The 21976-nt window shown below is 46.9% G+C and overlaps 1 pseudogene; it reads left to right on the top strand.

The window, feature by feature from the left end:
• The window catches only part of LOC141051430 (uncharacterized), a 162120-nt pseudogene that overhangs the window by 51718 nt on the left and 88426 nt on the right, over positions 1-21976 (top strand).

Below are 21976 nucleotides of genomic sequence, written 5' to 3' on the forward strand. Positions count from 1 at the left end.
ATAGAAGTTACATAAAGTTCATATAACCGCATAGCGTCTATGACAGAGTTCAGCTCTGTAATCCCTGTGGTCACACAGGTTAAACATACACAGGCTTTCTAGCCTCAGTTATCTCACCCACGGCAGGGTCACTCATGGTTCCTTTTCCATACTGCAGACGTCCATTCCCTCCAGGGAACTCCCAGGCACAAGCAGCCATTAACACAGCGTTCACTTGCTGTCAGAAGGCAGCCCCATCTCACTCAGACGGGACCATCCACACTGGACCAACCAGGTCCCAGCATTCACCCCCTGTGACCTACCCTGGCCACATTATATGGTTCATAGCCCCGCCCACCAGGTCACATGACTCTGACCTCATCACAGGTCCTTCAAGCATTTACACACTCTTTACAACAGTGTTCTTTAAACACACCCCCTGGGTGGGTTTGTAGGTAACCAGGCTCGCCCATCTCTCTAGTTACCTGGAGACTTCTCCCTAACACATTGAAGCAACACCTCAGCAATGTCATTGCTTATCCACACACATACATAAGTCTCCATCTCAAGGCCACCCACCTTGAGATACCTAACGGTCCTTCCATATTCTGCCACTCATCCTCTCTCTTGGGACATCCACACAGCGCCCCCTAGCGGACACAGTGGTCATTACACCACAGTACTATATGTAAGACACAGTGGGGGCCAGATCATGGGGTCTCAGCCACATACTGTGACACTAGCCGCCCCAAATCTGTCCCAAGTAAAACATTCACGGGAATATTCGCCGACACTCCCACCTCCCTCATTCCCTTCCCGGCGCCCCAGTCCAGATGAACCTTGGCGATGGGCAGTGCTTTTTCGACGCCTCCAATCCCGCAGACGGCGAGGGGTTTTCCGGGTATCAAGTCTTGGAGTGACACCATCTCAGGCCGCACGAGGGTCATCTCGGCGCCGGTGTCCCACAGTCCCAAAGCAGTGGCGTGGTATACGGTGATGGGCTGGTAATTGTCACAGGACCTCCCACCACCCCCACCCACACACATGACAGGGGATGGCTTTGGGGATGAGGATGGGGCCTAGGGCACTGGGGACACATGGCCCTGAAGTGTCTGGGTTGGTTGCAGAGGTGACACTCCTGGGTTCTACCACTGGCCTGGAGAGGGAAACAGAGGGGGGCGCCCCTTGCATTCTAGGGGCTGGGGAAATAGGGGTAGGATGAGTCTTACCCCCTCTTCAGGGGCCCGGCTTTTGGCATAGTCATCTGCCAGGGCGGCTGTAGCAGCGGCACCCTTTGGTTTCCGATCAGAGAGATACTGTTGGAGGTCCTCTGGGCAGTTCCACCGGAATTGCTCAGTGACAAACGCTTCCTGGATCTCCTGGCTGGTGGTGAGCTCCAGACCCTTGGTCCAGTGCTCTGCAGCTCACATAAGGGCCCACATGTGGTCAGCCCATGTGTCCTTGGGGCTTTTTTGCAGGCTCTGGAACTTCCTGCGGTAAGACTCTGGAGTGAGGTTGAATTGCTGGATCAGGGCCTGTTTGATGCTCTCATAGTCCTGTTCCTCCCTGGCAGGTAAGTCCCCCGAAACTTCCAGAGACTTTCCCCTCAAATGGGGGGTCAGGTATTTGGCCCACTGATCTGAGGCCAGATGGTGCTGTCGGCAGGTCCGCTCAAAGGCCCACAGAAAGGAGTCCAGGTCTCTGTCTTTGTCCAGCAAGGGGAAGTCCTCGGCTCGGACCTTGGCTGTCTTGGGTTCCAGAGGTGCTGTGGTGGGCGGTTGGAGACCCCGCCAAGCCAACTCCAGCTGATGCTCCCGCTCTGCTTGGATTTCTGTGGCCTCGCGCTCCCTCTCTGCTTGTGCCGCCTCTCGATTTGCCTGGTGCTCTGCCGCTTTCAAGAGGGCTGCTTTGGCTTCCTTGCTCCCTGCCTCGAGACTCACTAGGGCAGCTTGAAAGAGGGCCTCTGATCTGAGCTGTCCGGGGCGAAGGGCATCAGAGACTGCAAGCTGTTATAAAAGCCAGAGGTGGTGCAACAAAATACTAGTGATGTGTTGGAGTGGTTTTTTTGTTGATTTGTTTTTCATGATTCCATAATTTTTCCCCTTTGCTTTGTTTAAAAAAAGTAACCATTACTGACTACCACATTTTTTGTTCTTGATTTCTTTTATTGTTTCTTAAAGCCAGAAAGTTGCCATTTGAAATGACTTTAGTTTTGTGCCATGTCTGTGATCTGCTTTTTTTCTACAAAATTAAACAACTGAACGAACATCCTCCAAGGCCGGTGATTCCATAATTTTTGCCAAGGGTTGTATATATAAACCTCCCGGCCGTCATTGCCAGAGTTCTTCACTAACACAGTATGGTATTCTGGCACCAGTTCCTCATTCGAAATAAGCCCCGTCCGACAGCAGGCTTATATCAGGTCAGAAATCAACTCGGGTAACGTATAATTGACCAACGGAGCGTGCGGACGTGGTGATTCGTGAATCGAGATAAAAGCGCAGCCCAAGATTAATTTTATATTTAATCGCTGAAAAGGCGCACTAGAAATATAATACAATATACAAGTATACAGTCAGGAGTGCAGTACAAAGGTAGGGTATAAATAGGTTGCAATTACCGTGTTATGTAGCATGTGACCACAGGAGGCACTGATGGATCACAGGTCCAAATCTTAGTTACGTGGTTCCCTTGGCCGCGTCAGATAACGGGTCCTCCTGCCAGTAGAAAACTAAGTCCAAAATGAGGGGCTGCCTTATATCTCCTAGGTTGTTCCCTCCCACAGTCTGCTGCCACCCCTGTAATGGGCTGCCTTCCTTCTCCCATGCCCGAGAATATTATTTTCTGTCCAGAATCGTGGATGGCTCATAACTTTCCGCTCGAAGCTCTGAATGGGTCGGTGGTGCCGCCATTGGGTTCCGCTGGATTTTATCTGCACATAGAGACTAAATATACCTACCATATGTTATTCCTGGTAACTATGCTTCATAACTCAATAACGCACGGTGGCTGCCACGCACGGGCGTATGGTGGAAGGAATGCCGATTCCGATGATGTGCTCGGTTAGTCTAAGAGATATTGCATTCTGTTATTATAGGTCATTTTCCAGATTCAATATCTCAGAGCCTGCTGTGACTTGTTGTGCCACGGTATCTCCATGTGCTTCAGTCAGACAAAAGGAGCCAGCTAGCTGTAGAAGAGTTCACACCCATGTGTTAAGAGCTACAAAGAGCTACTTCCTGGAGTTTTAATTAAAAGGAAACATTGCATGGCTTTTATGACCTTGGGGAATGCATGCCAAGGGAAGGAGGCACATTCCAGGAGTTGACGGAGATGTCCTGAACCTATAATCCAAAATGGATTCTCCCTCGTCCCTCACAATTACAAATAAAAAGTTTGTAATATATGTTAATAGATGGCTTTACTCTGAACATTTTATCTCAGGTGTTTCTCAGGGTACAGCTCAGTAAATGTTTCACATCATGTTCCTTCACAGTCTGTTCTTTCTGGGATGATTCAACTGAAACTGCAAGTAGAGCTAACAACATGAAGAGCATCAGATCAACTAATCACTATAATCATCAGCTCAGAGGCAAAGCAAACTAAACATGAAGCTGTGAGACAGTGACCGGCATTGTTGTAAATGGCCGGTATGTGTCACAGTAGAGGACATCCTCTGTGCTGTAAGCTTGAAATGTTGCTCTGGGACCTGTAGTTCTATGAGCCTTGTTTTTGTTTATACTAGGGTGACTTACAGGGTTAGCTGGAGAGCTGGGCAGGACTGGCTAACCACACACGCCTCCCACCTATGGGGTGGTTTCAGCTGCATAATGTGACCATGGTTTGGGTCACATGGTCGAGGTTGTAAGGTCCTGTGTGAGGTCAGGCAGGTGTGTTGGAAGGTCCTATGAATGGACGGACTTACTGAAGAGCACATGGTGAGTCCGTGTACCTGGAAGGTTCTGTGCGTGGACCGGATTCATGAATACATGAATAGCACATGGAGAGACCTTGGACCTGGATGGTCGCTGTGTTGGAAGGCCCTGTAGGTTGACTGGATTCCTGAATAGCATAGTGTGAGGCCATGTACTCGCAGAGTCCGTGACGGCACTGCGTTGGGGAAGCTACCGTCCTTCTGAGGGTCTTTACTGTTGGGTTTGACCTGTTGAACAAGTCAGCGTGTAGAGCATAGCTCCAGGACAGTGATCCCAGTTAGGCAGCTTCCTCGGGAACTTAGGACTGACAAGGAGTCAGCGTGTGGAGCAGGAGCTCCTGTATGGTAACCTCAGACAAGGGGGTTATAGTAAGGGCAGACTGCCATTGGAACAGACTTTTGGTGCTTGTTATGTTTTGTGGAAGTTAATGAACTGCGGTCACACACGGTAACTGGACGGTGAGGTCCAGCGTGTTTAAAGACTGCAATCTAATGTTGTGTATCATGGAGTAAAGTTGTGAGAGACATTGGCCAATGTCTCCCATGGTAACTGGACAAAGAGAAGTCCGGCGTGTTTAGTGACTGTGAGTTAAAACCGTATACTACAAAGTGCTATGGACTATGTGAGGTCTGTGATGTGTAACATGTCCTACAGGGGTTTATGAGTTGCATAATAAACTGCGTAGACTGTTTTGTGAGAAAAACTTGCCTGTGTGCTTTCATCCCGTTACCAAGCGAGTGTCCCCCAACACATGCAGTAAGCCCTGTCTTACAAAGGATACAGACAAAACATACACTGGATTATTGATTTATGCACAGTTGATTGAAAGTTTAGATATGATTTGAGAAATGCTTGCCTTAACCCCTTAAGGACCGGAGCTTTTTTCGTTTTTACGTTTACTTTTTTCGCTCCCCTTCTTTCCAGAGCCATAACTTTTTTATTTTTCTGTCAATATGGCCATGTGAGGGCTTTTTTTTTGCGGGACGAGTTGTACTTTGGAACGACACCATTGGTTTTACTATGTCGTGTACTACAAAAACAGGAAAAAAAATCCAAGTGCGGTGAAATTGCAAAAAAAAGTGCAATCCCACACTTATTTTTTGCTTGTTTTTTTTTTTTTTTTTGCTAGGTTCACTAAATGCTAAATCTGACCTGCCATTATGATTCTCCAGGTCATTACGATTTCATAGACACCAAACTTGTCTAGGTTCTTTTTTTATCTAAGTAGTGAAAAAAAATTCCAAAATTTGTAAGAAAAAAAAAAAATTGCGCCATTTTCAGAGACCCGTAGCGTCTCCACTTTTCCTGATCTGGGGTCGGGTGAGGGCTTATTTTTTGCGTGCCGGGCTGACGTTTTTAATGATAGCACTTTTATGCAGATACGTTCTTTTGATCGCCTGTTATTGCATTTTAATGCCGTGTCACAGCGACCAAAAAAAGCTACGCTTCTCGCTACGCCGTTTAGGTTGGTTTCACATTAGCGATTCAGGCCGCAGCGTCGGCCTGCGCACGGCCGTCGCTAAGCCACGCCCTGCCACGCCTCCTGGTAGCTCCGCCTACGGGCACATGACGCTGCATGCGACCTGCATCCCCTATCTTTAGCACTGGGGACACAGGCCGTGCGCAGGTATGCGTTTGGCGGCGCATGCGTCCTTTTGATGGTGCGCAGAGCGCAACCAAATTGCAACAGGTTACCTGCGCACGGCCTGCGTCCCCAGTGCTAAAGATACGGGACGCAGGTCACATGCCGGAGGAGGTGCGGCAGGGCCGGGGCTTAGCAGCGGCCATGCGCAGGCCGACGCTGCAGCCTGAAACGCTAATGTGAAACCACCCTTAGCGATCGGGTTAATCCTTTTTTTTATTGATAGATCGGGCGATTCTGAATGCGGCGATACCTAATATGTGTTGTGCAATTTTTTTTTTTTATTATTGTTTTATTTTGAATGGGGCAAAAGCAGGGTGATTTGAACTTTTATATTTTTTTTATTTTTTTCATATTTTTTAAAATATATATTTTTTAATTTTGGCATGCTTCAATAGCCCCTTGATAAAGCTACCGCGAAACGCGCATCGGGGTCCTCCTGCCCGCACCCCAAGGTAAATATACTTTGATTACAACATTGTTTTTCTTTGTCAGTAGCCTGGAGGTTCTTATTGGGTTTTACACTGTTTCTTTTTGCACATGCGCATACTGATTTCAAGTAGCCCCAGTAATCATTTATCTCTGGCTTGTATTTGTGGTAGAGATTCTGATTTTCATCACATCCATTTGGAGTTTTCTATCGCTGTATCTTTTTCATGTGTATATTGGCTATGCAATTATAATCAGCATATTTATGCACCTTATTGACCTAATTTTGGCTTTTATTTGATCATACTGGCAGTTATACATATGGTTATTTTATAGCAAACTCTCATAGGAGCAATCTTTATTGATTCACATTTGTGTACATATTTACAAAATTTCTACTTACCTTATGGTGCGGTTATCTGTTTGTTGTGTCCTCTATCTCATTTATATAATGTTTTTCATGAAATGATTTTATGCTTAATCATGTTTCAATAAAAATTGATTTTAGACATTGCTTCTCTTTTGCTCGTTTTGGATGCATATTTTTCGAAGCTGTTTGTCTTCTAGGCATTTTGTGTTTTGAATTATTCCAAATTCTTTTGAGGCCGACATCTGGATAATTTACATTAATGTCTCTGATTCTCTTTGCATGTTCGGCAGACTCACTTCCTATCCATTTTACCAAGAGATCCACTTCTTCACTTCATGAGAGACCTATGTCTCTTATGGTATTTTTGAAGGAGGCTCGCCAAGCCCCGTAGTTTTCAGCGCGATCACTGAACTTTACAAGTCCCTTAGTGACCAACTCACGTCGAGCAAGGAACTTGGCAAAGTCCATTGTTGGTTGATTGGCACTGATGCCAGCTGATGGAGTGTTGTCAGAGTACATGTGTGCTGTACGATCGTACCTATTAGATGTCTCTGGTTTGGTCCAACTGCTGTAGTACCTTTCTGAAGCGAAGGGATTCTCTTTAAGCCGGGACAGATTCCGGATCTTCTGTTCTGGAGAAAGATTATTGTAGTCAGTATCATCCCAATGTGTATTTCCTTGCTTTTGGTAGGGAGATTGATACTTGGCTTTCTGGGGGTCTGAATTATCTGGTTGGCTTGACTCGTTGACAAAATGCTCTGTCTTCGCCTGTGGGTCTGGGTCGTCATTTGATTTGGAATGCTGATGGACGTACTCTGCAGTACGCTGCAGTGGATCGTGAGTAACTTGCTGTAGGCCTAGCACACTGCTGCGTCTGCTGTGTTCGTCGTCAGAATATACAGCAGCTTCTAAGGCTTCTGCTATGGCAGCTGCTGTTTCTTTTTCAATAGCAAGTTTCTGTAATGTTACTTCAAGGCGCGCTTATTCTGCATCCAGTGACGCTTTTTCCGCATCCAGGGATGCTTGTTGTAGTTTCAATTCTATCTCTTGCTCAGCAAAGGTGCTTCTTGCTTTTGCCGCTTCAGCTTTTGCGCGGGCAGTAGCGGCGGCATTGCTGATGGATGATGTCTTGGAGGAACCAACTCGTGATCTCGTCTTGAAAGAGGGTGCTCGTCCTTGAGACATGATTCAACAGTTAGGCGACCGCTGTGATATCCCTTTGTCGGCTCTGCGTGTATAATGGCGGGCTCCGTATGGTCCGATTATTCGGTCCGACCGTTAGGAGGTTGCTGCAATATCCGTATGCAATAACCGTATAATTGGATAATGGCGGACTCTGTAACGTCAGATCTTCTGAGCTTGTTCTCAGCAATTGTTTCACTGTACTGTCCTCATACACGTTAGCAGGGTGTGCAATGAGACATGTAGCTAAACCCCCTGTCTTCTTTAAGAAAAAAGAGGCTGTAAAATTGTAACCTTCTTTTATTGATTGCAGATGTGACAGGTAAGGGTGAAACTATAGGGTGCAATAACAGGAGCATTTCAGAATATATAACTGCACAGAGCATAAAAATACAGATAGTCTGCAATACACCGTAACATGAGGTAATACATAGGTACCATGAGGTAATATATAGGTAACATGAGGTAATACATAGGTACCATGAGGTAATACATAGGTACCGTGTGGTAATACATAGGTACCGTGTGGTAATACATAGGTACCATGAGGTAATATATAGGTAACATGAGGTAATACATAGGTACCATGAGGTAATATATAGGTACCGTGTGGTAATACATAGGTACCGTGTGGTAATACATAGGTACCCTGAGGTAATACATAGGTACCATGAGGTAATACATAGGTACAATGAGGTAATACATAGGTACCGTGAGGTAATACATAGGTACCGTGAGGTAATACATAGGTACCGTGAGGTAATACATAGGTAACATGAGGTAATACATAGCTGATGATTACCTATTCAATACAACAACGTTATAAACACAGGAATATAACACCTAGATAGTACTTACCAACTATGCATAGAGCAGGCTGTTTAAGAAGCATGAAGAACACGAATGATGTAGTTTCTCCTAAGACATATGGAGGAATAATGGCTGCTGTTCCCCTCACAGTGTCATAAACAAGACTATGATGTAACAGGAACAATCCCACAATACATTGCAAATTAAACTAGAATCTATGCATTAAACGGCCAGCAGGTGGTGCTGTTACCTTACAGTATGAAATATATGAAGGATTAATACACCCAAAAATGACTTTCTAGGCAGCAATTACATGGCTGGACAGAACAGTCACCAAAATGGACACCAACTCCACAGCCCTGAAGGGAAGGGTAGAGCCGGTAGGTGAGAGTGGAGAAGCTGCTCATGTGGCAACTGGTGGATGTCGGATTTTCTGAAGAGGAGAGATGTCAGGTTGCTCTTGAAGGTGGGAGAATGTCTGATTGTGGTAGCGAGTTCCAGAGTAAGAGGGAAGTGCGGGAGAAACCTTGTAGATGTTCATGTGAGGAGAGCTAAGAGAGATCTTGTGCTCATGTGTGGGGAGGTATCAGGAGAGAGAGGAAAAGATGGGGACAATCTGGGATGAATTGAATTCGCTGAGTAATGGAGGGACCTGGGGGAGAGAAGTCACAAGAAAAGAGGTGGATTAACTAGGCAGCAGAATGGACCTGAGGGGCAAAAATGTGTTCGCAGGCTACAGAGTAACCAAAGTCATGGGCGAGGTGGATTCTCTAAGCCATTGGTCAGAGTGAGCAGCACAGACCGGGAACGGTGACACAGCAGACTAGCACAGAAGGAGCTGGCCATCAGAGAAGGGAGTAAAGCCCGGCGCTAGAGCCTGGACAAGTAACAGAAACTTTGTAGTGATGAGCGGATCGGATAACATTACAATTTTGCAAATAGCGCAGGTTTTCTTGAGAAATTCGATTTGCAGTGAAATTATTCTTCACAAATGTAATGTCCCTTTCTGTACTGTGGGGCCTCTCCAGCCCCCAGAGCAAGAGTAAACGTTTCATGAAACGAGCGTTTCCTCCCCTCACCGCTTGCATGTCCAGCCCCTCTGCCGTCCGGTCCTCAGAGCTGACTAGTCTTTCCCAGTCACGAGCTGCATCTTCTTCCGGCCTGTTCACCTGTGACCAGTGCTTCGGGATCTCCACACGTCATGTTTGCGGAATCTGCGAGAAATGAATTTACATAAGTCCATATTCTCAAAAAGGAAGGGGTTTTTTTTTGTTTATTGAGTTGAAGTCATTTCCACTCCGTTCTTCATGTTCGTCCATATAGAATTTTCCATTCAGTTCTTGATTTTCTCCAATTTCTCAGGTTCACAACTTTCAAGGTTAAAGATTTCTGTGGCGGACAATGGTTCTTCTCATCGATGATTCCCTGAGAATGGAGCAGGATAGAAGCCACATGGCTGCTCGGATATTAGACCTCACCCTGGAGATAATCTACTGGATCACTGGAGAGGTGAGAGCTTCACATCACTCTGATCTCTAAGACTAAAGCAGGGAAATGACGGGAAAGGTGAAGGCTCCTTAGAATAGATGTAGTGATCGGCGTCTCCCCATACACAGGATCACACAGTAGTGAAGACGTCGTCTGGGGAGTGTGTGACCCCCCGTGTGTCAGGAGGACGGAGCAGGACCCCGAGTGACCTCACCGAGCCTCCACCTCATTCACTGATACATGAGCAGAAGATCCTAGAACTGACCCACAGGATCACTGAGCTGCTGAGCGGAGAGGTGAGCGCTGCCGGGAATGCTGGGACATTATATAATAACGCCGGGGGAGGGGTCTGCTAATGGCGCATCATTGTGTGTGTCAGGTTCCTATAAGGTGTCAGGACGTCACCGTCTATTTCTCCATGGAGGAGTGGGAGTATTTAGAAGGACACAAGGATCTGTACAAGGACGTCATGATGGAGGATCACCAGCCCCTCACATCTCCGGGTAAGAGGAGACTGTACTGATCATAGAGGAGAGGCCGGGTCTGAGGTCACCTGTACTCCCCATCATCTGGTCATCACATGTAGACGATGTATTCAGTCACTGTGTATATTTCCTATAGATGGATCCAGCCCGAGAAATCCACCAGAGGGAAGTCCCAGTCCTCTATATTCCCAGGAATGTCCAGAGGAGAAGCAGAATGTCCTCCTGGATGATCAGGTAGATGGAGCTTAGATTTCTTGAAATCCTCTGTACACCGATGTAATGAAGCCTTCTACAAATCTCCAGTAGCAGTGTAGACTCCTTGTCCACTGGGGTCAGAAGCGGCAACAGTTTGGTTCTGGTTTCATAAAAGATGGTGATAAAATCCCCCAGTTTGGATTCACTTGACCATTGATAATCAGTGAGGATAAAAGTTCTGCTGTGTACATGGAAATATCAGCACAATCAGCTGATTCTAAGGTGAACAGAATAGTATTTTGTATTGTATAAAGGAGCTGGAGCGTAACACGTCAGCAGTAGAGCTCAATCATCCTTATATAGTGTTTATGGTCTCCAAGACTTGTGAATTCTTAAATTCCAGAATTTAATTCATATCTTTAAAAGAAATCATAAAGTCGGGGAAGATGAGGCGTTTAGAAGAAAACAGATGGTTCTTAATTAGAGACTCGTTTTCATTTCCAAACATTGGTCGTGTCCGGACATTGGAAAACGCTCATGAACAGCAAAAGTAAGAAGACAGGACGTTGAATACATAAGAGGGACGTTGTAGTTATGGCTGCCTTCAAACAGATCTAAAAGTCAGTATGAAGTCCTCTGTAGTCTCGGCAGTGTAGAATATTTGCTTGGTTGTTGATCCCGTCTGATCCTCACATGACGAGAGTCTTCTCCTTTTACAGTAAATTGTTTAAGGACTTCTGGGTTTTTTGACCTTTTACTGGATAGGAAATAAACTAGAATTTCCTCTTTTTTCTCTTAGGCCTTTAATATTGTGACCTTGCCGGAATCTCCTGGTGGAATGATGGATGGACTCGAAGAATCTGTATCAGAATCCATGACTGGTAAGAGCCTTTCATAGAGCCAAGTATTTATGGGATCGATCGTCCCACGCGCAGAGAAACCAGATGATCTTTATCTGAACTCCTCGTCTAGAGAGTCGAATCAATTGATTTCATCTTGTTGTTTTACCACAAAGTACAGAAAAAATATTATTTAATATCTATAGAATATTAGTTATAAAAAGTATTTAATATTGATTATTCTATTGACAGAAGGAGAAGTTACATTTTAAAGCCCAGGTTTCCAATCTCTGGTGCCTGAACCCAATGATCCAGTCTCTGAGCAGTACATGAACTAGTCTATAAGGCTATTGGGGGTTCTTGAATTAGTCTGTTCAGAGTTTGTAGGGGTGTATAAAGTCTTTAAGTGTAGAACCCCCTAATATTTAGGGAATCTGTTGTGACAAGATCGGCTCCACAAGATTGACACTTCATAAATATTGAGACAGTATTTTAAAAGTGGTCAGAAATTGAGTCTGGAAACCGTAAGCCTGTGACGGTCTGAGGTCACCTAGACTCCCCATCATCTGATCATCACATGTAGACGATGTACTCAGTCACTGTGTATATTTCTTATAGATGGGTCCAGCCCGAGAAATCCACCAGAGAGAAGTCCCAGTCCTCTGTATTCCCAGGAATGTCCAGAGGAGAAGCAGAATGTCCTCCTGGATCATCAGGTAGATGGAGCTGAGATTTCTGGAAATCCTCTGTAGACCGATGTAATGAAGCTTTCTACTAACCTCCAGCAGTGGAGAGTAGACGCCGTGTCAGCTGGGATCAGTAGTGGCTACAAATAGACAATCTACATAAAAGATGATGATAAATTCCCCCAGTTTAGATCCACTGAGGATAAATGTTCTGCCGTCTAGATGGAAATATCTGCACAATGCCAATCAGCTGCTTCTAAGGCGAACAGAATAATGTTGTGTACTGTACAGATGAGCTGGAGCGCGGCACTTCAGCAGTAGGGATCAATCATACATATATGTATATGTGAGCGCTCACGGTGCTAGCGTGGATCTCACCGCAGCTCAGCCCGGCTGGGAACAAAGCCCAGTGACCGGAAGTGTAACCTCTATGACGTCGCCCCCGGTCACTGACGCTGGGTTCCCAGCAGCTCAGTCACCAGTGATTCTCAGCCTGGACGGTCCATCTTGGCATGATCCAGGTTGAAATCTATAGACATGGATTACTGTGTGGGCAGCGTGCCTTCGTCCGTCCGTGTGGTACTGATGCAGCACACGCATGCCACACATGTGCCGCAAATATTACACACACGGACACTGACATCTCCGGTACCGGAAATATCATGACGTGTGAAAGAGGCTTTATAGCAGGTTTTTATGTTTGGCAGCTGTCACACGCTAAAAGACGCTTTTTATTGCAAAAAATAGTTTTTGCATCACCACATATTGAGAGCTATAATTTTTCCATATTTTCACCCACCGAGTCATGTGAGGTCTTGTTTTTTTCAGGACGAGTTGTTGTTTTTTTTGGTACCATTTTCGGGCACGTGAAATTTTTTGATCGCTTTGTATTCTGATTTTTGGGACGCAGAATGAACAAAAACCAGCGTTTCATGAATTTCTTTTGGGGGGTGCGTTTACACCGTTCCGCGTGCGGTAAAATTGATAAGGCGGTTTTATTCTTCGGGTCAGTACGATTACAGCGATACCTCATTTAGGTCTTTTTTTATGTTTTGGCGCTTTTATACAATAAAAACTATTTTATATAAAAAAAATAATTATTTTTGCATCGCTTTATTCTGTGAGCTATAACTTTTATATTTTTTCGCTGATGATGCTGTATGGTGGCTCGTTTTTTGCGGGACAAGATGACGTTTTCAGAGGTACCATGGATATTTATAGCCGTCTTTTTGATCGCATGTTATTGCACTTTTTGTTCGGCGGTATGATAATAAAGCATTATTTTTTGCTTTGTTTTTTATTTTTATTTTTTAAGGGGTTCGCTAAAGGGGTTAACTAATGGGACAGTTTTATAGGGCGGGTCGTTACGGACGCGGTGATACCAAATATGTGTACTTTTATTGTTTAGATATTTTTTTTTATTCAAATATTTATTTACTGATAGAATATATTGTTTTTTATAATTATATTTGTTTTTTTTAAATATTTTTACAATTACTTATTTATTTTACTTTTTCTAACTTTTTTACTTTGTCCCAATATGGGAAATTTATTTTTTGCAGGCTGATCGCTTCTATAGCATAGAGATGAAGCAGCACTGCGCATGGCCAGCAAGTTTCCTTGCTCTGGTGACCTGGATGTGGGGTCACGATGGCAACGATTGGGACCCCTCATCACACCGCGGGGTTTCTGATCCAAAGGCAGAGGAGCTGTCAGCCCTGTGCCGGCTTCCGGAATGATGCGATCATGTTCAGTCGCAGCTTTTCGGGGACACCTAATGCCGGGTGTCAGCTGTTAGAGTCAGCTGACACCCGGTGGCGATCGCCCGCGCACCCCCCCCCCTTGTGCGCGGCTGATCACGATGACGTAATATTCCGTACCTGGTCAGATAGGCCAAGGTCACATGGACTCGAATATTACGTCAGATGTCAGAAAGGGGTTAGTGACCGGGAGATTCTCCAGGTCAGTACGAGTGCGGCGCTATCAGACACGCAGAGTTTTCCTGTTTCTTTAAGTGGTGGAAAAAAATTCAAATGTTTAACAAAAAATAAATAAATTTTGCTCGTGTCGCTGTTCTCCGAGAGCCGTAACATTTTACATTTTCGGGTAATGGCGCCGTATGAGGACTTTTATTTTGTGCCTTGAGTCAACGTTTTTATTGACATCTTCGTGTAGCTGCAATGTTTCGGTCGCCTCTCATTACATTTTTTTGTGTTGTTGCGGTGGCCAAAAAAAATTTCTATTCTGGCATTGTTTTTCTTTTTTTTTTTCATTACAGCATTTACCGATGGGGTTAATTAATTTTATATTTTGATGGAACGGACTTTTATGATTGTGTATGTTTATTTTCTTAATTTTAGATAGGGGAAAAAAGGTGTGATTAAACTTTTAAATTTTTTTTTTTTATATATTTTCATAGTTTTTTTTTAATTTTACTGCATTTTATAGTAGCCGTAGGTGACTGGATCCTGTGATTGTCCGATTGCTTGTGCTATTTACAGCAATAGCAGAGCAAAATCACTTTCTCCTATGAATGTCGGCACCGGCTAGCTTCTATAGGAGCATTGTCATAACACGCACCCAAGTCTTGAGCAGACTCGGCCATCAGTTGTGAATTTATCCTGGATACAAAATAGACGAGAATTTCTTCTTTTTTCTCTTAGGCCTTTAATGTTGTGACCTTGCCGGAATATCCTGGTGGAGTGGCGGATGGACCTGAAGAACGTGTATTGGAATCCACAAATGGTAAATGCCTTTCATAGAGCCATGTATTTATGGGATCGTTCTTCTTTATCCCGCTGTTTATTCTACAGAAGAGACCTCTATGGCAGAGATACCGGCTGATTTCCTCATCCAATGAGTTGGATCAGTTGATGTAATCTGTGCTACTTGCTCCCCATGTATAAGTCTCTAAACAGTATTGGGGTTCATGTACCCATCTGTAGGGCTATTGAGGTTCTTGAATTAGTCTTTAGAGGAATTGGGTCCAGTTTCCAGTGTTTAGGGTTGTTGGGTTCCATGAATCTATGTTTGGGGGTTTTGGAGACTATAAACCAGTGTATAGGTGGTGTTGGGTTCTATTCATCAAGGGATGTTTGGTGTAACGGGGTCTACCCAATCTGGGGTACTTCTTTCAGTACCACACCGTGTTTTCGGAGTTCCACTCTGCGTTGGCTGGAGTCTGAATGAATGACGCTGGCTGGATTTCCTTGGTTACATGGGCGCATATAAAATATCACTGCTTCTCCACGTATTTCCTGTCTGACAACACTTTACTCACAGGACACAGAATATATCACACAGATACAGAGGGCAGGCCAATAGAAAAGCGGCAGGCCCCGGCCACCTGCGGCTTTGTAATGCATGTCTGGCCTGCCGCTTTTCGATGTTTACTGTGGGAATTACAAAGGTGGGGGGAGGGCGGACAAAAGGAGAATATCGTGTCCCCTCTGCCCAGGGGCGCAGCCTGTGGGCTGATGCATTAGGGACATGCATCTCACATAGAACCTATTATACATACATATACCTGCACAACATATTCTGGGTGCTGAGTGGTTCTGTAACACGTAACGCGGCTCCCCTTTTCAGCGACGCGATCGGCATACACAGTCTGATCCTCAACGGATCGGTTTGGGGATGACCGAAGTTTATGGGGTTGGTACAAGTACCGTTTGTCGACTTAGTCCATCGGCGTTACCGTTTTGTTTGCCGGGTCTGTGGTGGATGGTGAAGTCCAGAGGTTGTAGGGCTAAACTCCACCGCAGCAATCTGGCGTTGTCTCCGGAGACCCGATTAAGCCAGACTAGGGGATTATAGTCCGCTAGGAGGGAAAACTGTCGTCCATACAAATATGGTTGCAACTTCTTGAGTACCCATACTACCACCAGGCACTCCTTCTCGATGGCCGCATAGCTTACTTCACGGGGCAGTAGTTTCCGACTCAGGTAAGCTACCGGGTGTTCTTGGCCGTCCGGCCCGACTTGGCTCAGTACTGCCCCCAATCCAAACATAGAAGCGTCTGTGTGAACAAGGAAACCTTTAGTTGGATCGGGTGCGGCCAATACAGGGGTATTGGTGAGGGCGTCCTTTAGTTGGCGGAAGGCTTCCTCACACTCTGAGGTCCAGGTTACCTGGCGGGGTTGGTTCTTACGGGTCAAATCAGTGAGGGGCTTGGCTACGCTGCTGTAATTGGGAACGAATTTCCTGTAATACCCCACTGTCCCTAGAAACTCCATGACCTGGGTTTTAGTGCGTGGGATGGGCCATTTGGCTATGGCCTCAATCTTGGCTGGTTCTGGTCGCTGTTTCCCACCCAATGCCCTAAATACTGAACCTCTGCTTTGCCCACATGACACTTGTTTGGGTTCAGGGTGATTCCGGCCAGGTGGATCCTGTCCAATACTGTCTCTAGGTGATTTAGATGCTCTTCCCATGTCGCACTGTAGATGGCGATGTCGTCCAGGTAGGCACAAGCATAGTCCTGGAGACCATCCAGAAGCCGGTCAGCCAGCCTCTGGAAGGTCGCCGGGGCATTCTTCATCCGGAATGGCATAACTCGAAACTGGAATAAGCCGAACGGGGTGACAAATGCCGACTTGGGAATAGCGTCAGGACTAAGGGGAATCTGCCAGTAGCCTTTGCATAGATGGTGGTCAAATACTTTGCCCCCGCCAGCCGGTCTAACAACTCATCCACACGCGGCATGGGGTATGCATCCGTCACTGTTTTCTCATTGAGCTTACGATAGTCTACACAAACCATGTAGTCCCATCCTTCTTGGGCACTAACACTACGGGGGATGCCCAGGGACTATCTGACTCTTCAATGACCCCTAAACGCAACATCTCTTGTATCTCTTGTCGCATCCCCTCTCGTACAGACTCAGGGACGCGGAAGGGGTTTTGTCGCAGGGGGGTCTGATCCTGGGTCTCAACCTTGTGTTGTGCCAGGCGAGTGTACCCCGGTCTCTCTGAAAACATCCTCTGTTGCAGCCTCAACAACGCCTTCGCCTGCTGTCTCTCCCGGGGGCCTAGGTCTTCACCCAGGTGTACCTGGTCCCATGTTTTAGACTGAGTCCTTTCCCCTAAGACATACGGCAAGGGAAGTCTGGCTAAATCCTCTGCTTCAGGTGCACAGATGGCCACTACCTCTTCAGGGCGCTCCCGGTAGGGCTTCAGCATATTCACGTGGAACATGCGGATAACCCTGGGGTCATCACAATCGGCGACATTATAGGTTGTGTCGGCTATTTTCCCCACTACCTGGTAGGGCCTCTGCCATGCAGCTTGAAACTTATTCTGCTTAGTGGGCTCTAACACCTGGACCTTCTGTCCTATTTCCAAAGTGCGCTCTCTGGCCCTCCGATCGTACCATACGCGCTGGCGCCGCTGTGTCGCCTGCAGGTTCTCACGTACAACCTGGGTCAGCTCCTGTAGGCGGTCCCAGAATTCCAGCACATAGGGTACAATAGGTACCCCTTCTATGAGGCCCTCCCCTTCCCAGTGTTCCAGCACTAGGTCTAGGGGTCCCCTTATCCGTCTCCCATATACCAGCTCGAACGGGGAGAACCCCGTGGTTTCTTGGGGCACCTCCCGATAGGCAAACAGGAGGTGTGGCAAGAAATTCTCCCAGTCCCTGTAGGTCCTGGTAAAAGTCCCAATGAGCTGTTTTAATGTCCCGTTAAAGCGTTCACACAACCCATTGGTTTGCGGGTGGTACGGGGCGCTACTAATGGACTTTACACCGCACAGCTTCCACAGTTGGTTGGTCACCTCTGCAGTAAACTGGGTATCCTGGTCCGAGATAATCTCCCGGGGAAATCCAACCTGTGAGAAAACCTGGAGCAGGGCGGCCGCCACCGTCTCTGCCAGTATGTTAGGTAACGCAATCGCCTCTGGATACCTTGTGGCATAATCTACCACTGTCAATATATACTTTTTCCCGGACGGACTGGGTTTGGCTAACGGCCCTATCAGATCGACCGCTACTCGGCTAAATGGTTCCTCCACAATGGGGAGGGGGCGTAATTTGGCCTTGCATCGATCCCCCCTCTTGCCAATGCGCTGACAACTGTCACAGGTCTGGCAGTACTGATGAACATCATAGGTTACCCCCGGCCAAAAGAAGTTTTGTGTCAGACGATGCCTGGTGTGACTGACGCCGAAGTGCCCGGCCAAGGGTATATCATGAGAGATTCGCAGTAGCTCCTGCCTATACTTCTTGGGAACTACCAGGTGTTGTTTTATAGTGGGGCTCGTCCCTGTGTGGTGCTGCTCTGTGATCCGGTAGAGGAGTCCCTGCTTCCATACAAACTGTTCCCCTTCCAGTACTCCTCTCCCCTCCTGTGCCTTCCCACGATATCCCTCTAATGAAGGATCCTCAAGTAACTCTCTCTTAAATTCATCTGGGGTGGCCCAAGAAATGTGTCTGGCTATGGGAATACGTGCAGGGCTGGGATGTCTTACCTGGGCCTCCTCTGAGTGTGATTCCGCCTCCGCAGCTCGAGCTTGTCTCCGGGTGGTCACAGGATAGGTCTCAGCCAGAGGGGCCACCGAGAATGCAGACAACCTGGGCCCCAAGTCATTTCCCAGCAAGACGTCTGCAGGCAAATCCTCCATCAAGCCGACCTCAACAAGGCCATCCCCGACTTCCCAGTTCAGGTGAATCCTGGCAGTGGGTAGTCGATGTATAGCTCCCCCTGCTACACGAACTGCCACTGTGCGGTCTGTCTTCTCTTGGTCCCGGATGAGATGAGGCTTCACAAGGGTCAAAGTTGCCCCGGAATCTCTTAGTCCCTGCATACGTTTCCCATTAACCCACACGACCTGTCGATGCTGTTGTCGATTATCTGCCTGGGCTGCCTGCATGGAGTCTACTTCATGCAGCACTTCCTCCATCTCTTCCACCCCTTGGTTAATCGTAGCCCCCAATGCCGGGTCAGCTTCGCCTTGGTAGCAGTGTACAGCAGCCCGGCTGAAGGTAGCTGTTCCCGCCTTTGGCCACTGGGTATGCTGAGTCCGGTTGGGGCATTGTCTTTGCAGGTTGCCCAGCTGACGACAGCTGTGGCATCGCTCCCCAGGGGGACTGTGGTAGGCCGGGTTTCTAGCTGGTCCCCCTACAATCTTCGGTGGTTTGGGGCCCTCCAGGTCCATGGGTAGGCCCCTAGTGACCACCTTTGATCCGGACAACTGCTGCCTCCTGGCATCATGATGTTCATCGGGCAGATGAGCGGCTTCCTCAAGAGTCGTTGGCCGCCTGTCCCGAAGCCATTCCTGTGTCTCGGGGTTTAGTCCAAGAATCGTTCTAACAGGAAGAGCTGGAGGACGTCCTCCTTAGTGGTTGCTTGGCTCCCTTGTACCCACTGTAGCAGTGACCGCCGTAATTTACAGGCCCATTCATCGTTGGTATTGGTTACGCGTTTTATAAGTCCGCGTAACTTTTGGCGGTAGGCCTCTGGTGTCAGCGCATACCGGGTCAAGATCACTTCTTTGATCCGCGCATAGTCCATACAGTCCTCATCAGGTACCATGCGATAGGCGTCCGCTGCCCGGCCTGTCAGCTTGCTGGCCAGAATCTGAACCCGTTCCTCCGGCTTCATTTGATGAAGGGCACACTGCCGCTCAAAGTCCTGCAGAAAGCCATCAATGTCTTCCTCTGCCACCTCCAACTGTCGGAAGGCATTATACTGGATCTTTTTGTGGCTTACTGTTGAAGGTACTTGGTTGAAGGCCAGAGCTCCCCCTGCTCGCTGACTCTCCTCTCTCCGCTCTGCCATCTCCATCTTGGCCAGCTCCACTTTGGTCCGCTCTGCCATGTCCATCTTGGCTAGCTCTATCCTGGTCCGCTCGGCCATCTTTTCCTTCAGATCAGTACGCACATCAGCCATCACCTCTCGTATGATCTCCTGCAGGGTTTAGGCCATAGAACGCCAGTCTGCTCTTTACCTCCCTCTGGAATTCGGTCTCCTCCACATTCACATTGGGGGGCGCTGCACTGTCGTGTTCCATGATGGCTGCTATCAAATCCGCTTTTGTTTTGTTGCTGGCGATCAACCCTCGGGCTTCCACCAGATCTTTTAATGTAGTCCTCTTTAACTTCTGGTAGTTATTTTCCATTCATTCCTTTTCTCCTGTAGAAGGGGTATCATATCCCGCTGTCTGCCACCAGTGTAACGGGGTCTACCCAAGCTGGGATACCTCTTTCAGTACCACCCCGTGTTTTCGGAGGTCCACTCTGCGTTGGCTGGAGTCTGAATGAATGACGCTGGCTGGAATTCCTTGGTTACATGGGTGCATATAAAATATCACTGCTTCTCCACGTATTTCCTGTCTGACAACACTTTACTCACAGGACACAGAATATATCACACAGATACAGAGGGCAGGCCAATAGAAAAGCGGCAGGCCAGACATGCATTACAAAAGCCGCAGATGGCCGGGGCCTGCCGATGTTTACTGTGGGAATTACAAAGGTGGGGGGAGGGCGGACAAAAGGAGAATATCGTGTCCCCTCTGCCCAGGGGCGCAGCCTGTGGGCTGATGCATTAGGGACATGCATCTCACATAGAACCTATTATACATACATATAACTGCACAACATATTCTGGGTGCTGAGTGGTTCTGTAACACGTAACATTCGGGTCCATGGATCAGTTTCTGGGGGTATTGGGGTTGATAAGTCTTTGCGGGTGTTGGGGTCCATGGACCAGGCTATGGGATGTATCTGCACAGTCCTTGTGAATTCAGTATTCAGCTCAGTGTCTCATTATAGTTTTGGGGACACATTCATATAATTTGTATATGTAGGCTCAGTTTACAGGTGGTCTACATGAAGAGGGGGGGATGAGGATGGGTAGGATGCTGTAGGTTTTTTCACAGGATGTAAAACTCTTTAAGGAGAATGTGAAGAGATAAAGTAGAGGTCAAGCGCAGAACTTTCATTTGGGCTGTTATTTAGACATTTAAGGAGGATCCGAGTTGTAGTGATGATTGTAGGTGACTATAATAAATGCTAAGAATTAAGGTTGAAAATCTCAACGTTGGAAAGCCATGAGACCATCGAGCGGTCACAAATCCAAAACAGGGGAAACTTTTTCTGGAATCATACGTAGACCTCTAGAAGAGATTATGTAGCCATGGAAAGGCAACTCTTGTCTTTCAGAGGCATTTTTGAATGTGACATAAAGATTTTTTTTTTTTTTTTTTGGATTCTCATCAGGACAGAGCGGACATGATGACTATCAGAGTCTAGGTCTCTGAAGAAGATTAGGATGTCATACAGATAGACTAAGACGTATATGACATCACAAAAGATCTCATACACTAAGTGCTGGATCACAGCCGGTGCATTGCACAATCCGAAAGGCATAAGTGGATATTCAGTGTAACCATCGAGATGTTCAACATTGTCTTCCATTCATCACCTTGTGGATTAGGTTATAGGCTCCATACAGGTCGAATTTGACAACAGCACCTTTAAACTTTACTCTGAACTCAGTGACTAGGGGCAAAGGCTGTTGGTCTTTCAGTGATTTTATTAAGACCCCGATAGTTCATGCACAGTCTTAGAAACCCAAGAGGCCTTCATCGGCTGGGGATGAAGATTTTCAGATGAATCCCTTTTCCCGGGTCTCTTTAATGTTGGTGGACACTGCCTCTGTTTCTAAGAGAGGTAGATGATAAACTCTGCCTTTGTGAGGTTCCGTACCTGGAGGAAATGGAATAGTGCAGTCATACGGCCGATGAGGAGGTCGTGTCTCTGCTTGGAGAAGACATCTACGAAATCCTGATGGGAGGCAGGCAAGTTGGAGGCGATGGATGCAGAACAGAGTTTCAGAGCATGTGGGTATTTGGGATCAAACTTTTTAGGCAATTACGAAAACAAGATGATTCCCACTGGGTGTTCTGGTCGGTAGACCAGTCAATGACCAGAGCCATA

The sequence above is a fragment of the Dendrobates tinctorius genome, unplaced genomic scaffold, assembly GCF_039654945.1.
Source record: "Dendrobates tinctorius isolate UK_male_01 unplaced genomic scaffold, ASM3965494v1 ptg000157l, whole genome shotgun sequence".
In the NCBI taxonomy this organism is placed as follows: Eukaryota; Metazoa; Chordata; class Amphibia; order Anura; family Dendrobatidae; genus Dendrobates; species Dendrobates tinctorius.